This window comes from Colobus angolensis, unplaced genomic scaffold (assembly GCF_000951035.1).
Source record: "Colobus angolensis palliatus isolate OR3802 unplaced genomic scaffold, Cang.pa_1.0 Scaffold111, whole genome shotgun sequence".
In the NCBI taxonomy this organism is placed as follows: domain Eukaryota; kingdom Metazoa; phylum Chordata; class Mammalia; order Primates; family Cercopithecidae; genus Colobus; species Colobus angolensis.
The window spans coordinates 8,270,997-8,277,667 of record NW_012112142.1 but is presented as its reverse complement, the minus strand read 5'-3'; the positions used below and the strand labels follow the sequence as shown (position 1 = coordinate 8,277,667).

General features: G+C 38.3%; 1 pseudogene across 1 annotated transcript; it reads left to right on the top strand.

Annotated features, from left to right (window-relative positions):
• Positions 1-812: 812 nt before the first annotated feature.
• Positions 813-2,621, top strand: LOC105522533 (annotated as a pseudogene). The gene has a single exon (XR_001003462.1). The product of XR_001003462.1 is annotated as a 60 kDa heat shock protein, mitochondrial pseudogene (transcript).
• The last annotated feature ends 4,050 nt before the right edge of the window (positions 2,622-6,671 follow it).

The window sequence follows — 6,671 nt, the reverse complement described above, 5'->3', positions numbered from 1 at the left end:
GGTCTTCCTCCAGCCCCACTGAAGTCGGGATGCAGGAACCCCGCCCGAGAGCCCCACGAGAGGGGGGACTCTGTCGGCCTTCTTTGCCGGAGGCCGACAGACTTCTTCCCCACACCTTAGGTTACCAAAATAAACTTGCAGTTTTGCTCCAGAAAAAAAAAAATAAATAAATAACATTTCATGATCAAGTAGGATTTATCCCCATCCTAACAAGGATGATTGAACATACTCAAGTCAATAAATGTGATACACCACATTAACAGAATAAAATCCAAAAATTATATGATTATCTCAGCACATGCAGAGAAAACATTTGACAAAATTCATAATCCTTTTATGTTAAAAACTGTCAGTAAGTTATGTGTAGAAGGAAGGTACCTCAATATAATAGAAGATATATAGGACAAGCCCACAGCTAACATCACCCTCAATGGTGAAAAGCTGAAAGCTTTTCCAGTAAGATCAGAAAAAGACAAAGTTGCCAACTTTCAGCACTTCTATTCAATATTTTATCATTTAAACTGTTTATGAAAGATGGCTATTAATTCAATGTTCAGCAAACTGTAGTAAGTCCCAACCAAGGTGTAAGGCACTATTATAATAAATAAGAATACAGTAATAATAAGAAATACATGCCGCTCCAGCCTTTATAAAACATGTAGTTCAAAGTAGAAGGAAGGACTTTTAATTAGTTATTAGGCAAATAGGACAATGAAACAAAAGACATAGCTCAGAAACAAATATATACTTCCCTCACTGACCGCCGACCACCTGCCTCACCAAACGCACTGCCTTGTTGCCGCCCGGCAGAAATGCTTTGTTTACCTACAGTCTTTCGCCAGATGAGACCGTTGTCCAGGGTACTGGCTCCTCATCTCACTTGGGCTTATGCCAAAGATAATTTTGGTGCAGATGCCTGAGTCTTAATGCTTCAAGGTATAGACCTTTTAGCCAATGCTGTAGCTGTTACAATGGGGCCAAAGGGAAGAACAGTGATTATTGAGCAGAGCTGGGGAAGTCCTAAAGTAACAAAAGATGGTGTGACTGTTGCAAAGCAGTCACAAAAGATAGTGTGACTTAAAGGATAAATATAAAAATACTGGAGCTAAACTTGTTCAAGATGTTGCCAATAGCACAAATAAAGAAGCTGTGGATGGCACTACCACTGTTACTGCACTGGCACACTCTATTGCCAAGGAAGGCTTAGAGAAGATTAGCAAAGGTGCTAATCCAGTGGAAATCAGGAGAGCTGTGATGTTAGCTGTTGATGCTATAAGAGCTGAACTTAAAAACCAGTCTAAACCTGCGCGGATTGCTACAGTTTCTGCGAAAGGAGACAAAGAAATTGGCAATATCATCTCTGATGCAATGAAAAAGGTTGGAATTGGAAGAAAGGGTATCATCCACAGTAAAGAATGGAAAAACGCTGAATGATGAATTAGAAATTATTGCAGGCATGAAGGTTGATCGAGGATATATTTCTCCATACTTAACTAATACATCAAAAGATCAGAAATGTGAATTCCAGGATGCCTATATTCTGCTGAGTGAAAAGAAAATTTCTAGTGTCCAGTCCATTGTACTTGCTCTTGAAATTGCCAATGCTCACTGTAAGCCTTTGGTCATAATCACTGAAGATGTTAATGGAGAAGCTCTAAGTACACTCGTCTTGAATAGGTTAAAAGTTGGTCATCAGGTTGTGGCAGTCAAGGCTCTAGGGTTTGGTGACAATAGAAACAACCAGCTTAAATATATGGCTATTGCTACTGGTAGTGCAGTGTTTGGAGAAGAGGGGTTGACCCTAAATCTTGAAGACGCTCAGCCTCATGACTTAGGAAAAGTTGGAGAGGTCATTGTGACCAAAGACGATGCCATGCTCTTAAAAGGAAAAGGTGACAAGGCTCAAATTCAAAAATGTGTTCAAAAAATCATTGAGCAGTTAGATGCCACAAGTAGTGAATATGAAAAAGAAAACCTGAATGAACCGCTGGCAAAAGTTTCAGATGGAGTAGCTGTGCTGAAGGTTGGTGAGACAAGTGATGCTGAAGTGAATGAAAAGAAAGATGGAGTTACAGATGTCCTTAATGCTACAAGAGCAGTTGTTGAAGAAGGCATTGTTTTGGGAGGGGGTTGTGCCCTGCTTTGGTGCAATTCAGCCTTGGACTCATTGACTCCAGCTAATGAAGATCAAAATATTGGTATAGAAATTATCAAAAGAACACTCAAAATTCTAGCAATGACCATTGCTAAGAAAGCAGGTGTTGAAGTATCTTTGATAGTTGAGAAAATTATGCAAAGTTCCTCAGAAGTTGGTTATGATGCTATGGTTGGAGATTTTGTGAATATGCTGGAAAAAGGAATTACTGACCCAACAAAGGTTGTGAGAATTGCTTTATTGGATGCTTCTGGTGTGGCCTCTCTGTTAATTACAGCAGAAGTTGTAGTCACAGAAATTCCTAAAGAAGAGAAGGATTCTGGAATGCATGCAATGGATGGAATGGGAGGTGGTATGGGAGGTGGCATGTCCTAACTCCTAGAGCAGTGCTTTATCTTTATTAATAAACTGTGACAGGAAGCCCAAGGAAGTGTTCCTCATCAATAACTTCAGAGAAGACAGTTGGAGAAAAGGCTGGCTGATGTTAAAGAAATCACAAAAACCATCAGTTACTGGTTTCAGTTGACAAAATATATAATGGTTTACTGCTGTCATTGTCCATGCCCACAGATAATTTAGTTTGTATTTTTGAATAAAAAGACATTTATACATTCCTGATACTGGGTAAAACAGCCACGTACTAATGTACTGCTTTCAACTTAAATCACTGAGGCATTTTTACTACTGTTCTGTTAAAAATGAGGATTTTAGTGCTTGCCACTACCAGATGAGAAGTTAAGCAGCCATTCTGTAGAGAGTGAGAATAATTGTGTACAAAGTAGAGAAATATCCAATTATGTGACTATCTTTGTGTAACAAAAATTTGTTTAAAGTTAAAAAAAAGAAACAAATATATACCTGATTTATGATAAAATTAACACATGGTAAGGATGGTCTTTTCAATAAACTGGATATTAAAGATACATATCTTGATGTACTCATTTTATAACATACACAAAAATCACTTTTACATGAATAGTATAAAACAATAAGCTTCTAGGAAAAAAAACAAGAGAATAAAGTCATGATTTGGGGGTAGATAACAATTTCTTAAATAAGACAGAAAATCCACAAAGAAAAATCTTGACAAATTATACTTTATTAAAATTGAGAACTTCTGTTCTTCAGAAGGTTCTGTGAAAGGTAAGCCACAGACTAGGAGATGGTATTTGCAATGCACACATATTCAACAACAGACAAATATACAAAATATATTATAAAAAGAATATAAAACAAACCTCTAACATATCAATGGAGTGTGGTGGGGGAGGCAGCTCAATAACAAAGTGAGCAAAGACTTGAACAGGAATTTTACAAAAGAAGATATATAAATGGCCGATATATAAATAGCCAATAAAAAGACATTCATCCTCATTAGTCACCATTATGGAGATGTAATTTATAAAAACACAATGAAGATACTACTATACACACATCAGAATGAATAAATAAAATATTGGAAATACCAAATGTTGACAAGAATACAAAGTCATTAAAATTTTCATACACGCATGGTGGGAATTTATTTTTTATTTATTTAATTTTTAATTTTTAATTTCTGTGGACACATAGTGGGTATATATATCCATGGGGCTGGTGGGAGTTTAAATTACTAGAACCCATTTAGGAAACTGCTTGACAGTGTCTACTAACACTGAACATATGCCTACCCATGACCCTGCAAATTTACTCCCAGAAATACACCTAATAGAAATACATAAATCTTTCAGAAATAAAAGCAGATACAAGCATAAAAGAATTTTCTTTTTTTTTTTTTTTTTTTTTTGAGACGGAGTCTCGCTCTGTCGCCCGGGCTGGAGTACAGTGGCCGGATCTCAGCTCACTGCAAGCTCTGCCTCCCGGGTTTATGCCATTCTCCTGCCTCAGCCTCCCAAGTAGCTGGGACTACAGGTGCCCGCCACCTCGCCCGGCTAGTGTTTTGTACTTTTTTTTTTTGTAGAGATGGGGCTTCACCATGTTAGCCAGGATGGTCTCCATCTCCTGACCTCGTGATCCGCCCGTCTCGGCCTCCCAAAGTGCTGGGATTACAGGCCTGAGCCACCGCGCCCGGCCAAGAATTTTCATTACAGCAGCAGCAGTCATGATAGCCAGAAATTATAAATGACACAAATGACAATGAACATTAGAATGGATTAAACACATCGCGGTATACTCATTCAAAGAAACAGGAAAGAAAGACCACTGCCATTCACACCATGAATTTTACAAACATAATATTGAGTCAAAGAAGACCCCAAGAAATACAGACTGTATGGTTTCATTTAAGTGAAGTTCAACAAAATACAAACTAATCTGTGGTGCTAGAAGTCAAGATATTGGTTACCTTGAAGGAGCTTATTACTGGAAGAGGGAACAAAGGGGTTTTTGGAGTGCTGGTAATATTATATTTTTTTATCTGAATAGGTGATAACATGTGTGTGCATATTCTGTGAAAATTCATCTCTCTCTCTCTCTCTCTATATATATATATATATACACATATATATATATACTCATGATTTGTTCACATTTTTGTGTGATGCTGTACTTCAATTAAAAGTTTATTTAAATGAAAAGAAAATTAGAAGTTTGATGAGAGCTTTGGAAATTAACAGGATGATATGCAAGCATATCACAGAAGACAGATAAAGTCAGGACAGGCATCCTAAAGAACATACTATTTAAATTGAACTATGGGAATTAGCCAGGAAAAAGTAGGTGTGGTGTCAGCGGCAGGGAACAGGTGGAGTAGAGATGGAGAAGACTCTTTTAGGAAAGAAAGGATTTGAGCAGAAACCTGGACACATGGAAAGGGCATAGCTCATTCAAGATATGGAAGGAAGTCTGATGCAAGCAAAAAGATCTAGGGTAGGAGTGGCAAGAAATGAGGCTGAAGACATAGGCAAGGTCTAGGCCAGACAGGGCCTTACATGCCATATCAAGGGTTTCGAATTCTATCTTAAATGCAATGGAAAGTTATAGATAGACTTTTAGTACAGGCCTGACATGACCTGGTTTTATTGTTAGAAGATGGCTACAGCATGGAGAATTGATTAGAGGGAAGAAAGACTGGAATTGGAGAGACTGTTTAAGAGACTGTCACAGTACCCCAGGTAGGAGATGATGATGGATTCCATTAGCCTGGACAGAGGGAATAGAGAGAAAGAAATGTAGGATGTAAATTGATGATGGGATATAAGCTATAAAGAAAAGGTACAAGTCAGGGAGGTTTCCCAGAGGTCTTTCCAGACAATTGGGTGGATGATAATACCGGCTATTGAGATAAGGAATCCTGGAGAATGGTTAGATCAAGGCAAAAGGATGTGTTCCATTTTAGACATATTGACCTGGAGATCTCTGCAGGACATCCAAGAGGAGGTCTGAAGTAAGCATTTGACACATAAGTCGCAAATTCAGGACACAGGCCTGAATTGAAGGCATAAGTCATTAGTGATTCTACTTCTTGTTGGCAATAGAATGTGTGACAGAATTATTTTTCAATATTAACATATGCTTTGTTTTTGTCCAAGAATTCTTTTACCCCATAACCTACCCCCATTCAGGCAACAAGACTTTACCATATTAATTGTATCAAAAAAAGGGGCCAAATTCTAGACTTCTAAGTCGAAGCTCTGAAGGATTTGAGGTCCAAATTTTGCATCATAAACAACAGATTCAAAATAATACATAATCAGTTAGAATTAGTTTTCCTGCCCCCAAAAAAGATAAAGGGTTTAAGGGCTGGGACAGAAAAGAGTTGAAGAAGTGACAAAAATCTACACTTAGGTGGTTTCTCCGATAAGGGGCCTTATTTATTACCCTCTACCCATAACTGCCCTGGGCTGACTCTTAGGAAAGGGAGAGAAAACAATGGACACCTCAGATACGCAATCAGCTTAAATATGAAGGAAGCTATGTCTCAGTTCTCATGTGAATCCCAGGGAGCTGATAGGGTCTTCAGGGAGCAGGGTAACTAACTTATAACAGACCGGTCCCAGACAGCCTGAGTGTTCCATGCTCCAGTGAGGCATGTGAAAATAACAGAAGTTGCTGAGAGAGAGAAGTGAGCGCTAAAGACCTATTGGTCAATATGAGAAAAACATAACAGCCAATTCAGTGGATTGATGAGCAAAAAGAAGATGGAACAAAGATGTATCAAACAATATAAAAGTCTTATTAAAATACTATTACCTTGCCCCAAATCTACACGTTAGATGCTAGCTCTTGCTAGAAAAATGCTGCATTAACAAACTATCCCAAACTCAGTGTCTTAAAATAATAGCTATTTAGCAAATGTGTCTGCAGGTTTGCTGGGAGTTAGCTGATCTAGGCTGCTGTGATGGGGGTAAATTCTGCTGGACATGTCTCTCATCCATTTTCTAGGACTGGTGGACTAGTTGAGGCTTGTTTCTCTTATGATGCCAGTGAAGGTACAAAGGTCGGCATATCCAAATCTGCATAGGTTTCAAACCTCTAATCACATTACACCTGCTAATATCCCATTGACATATATGCT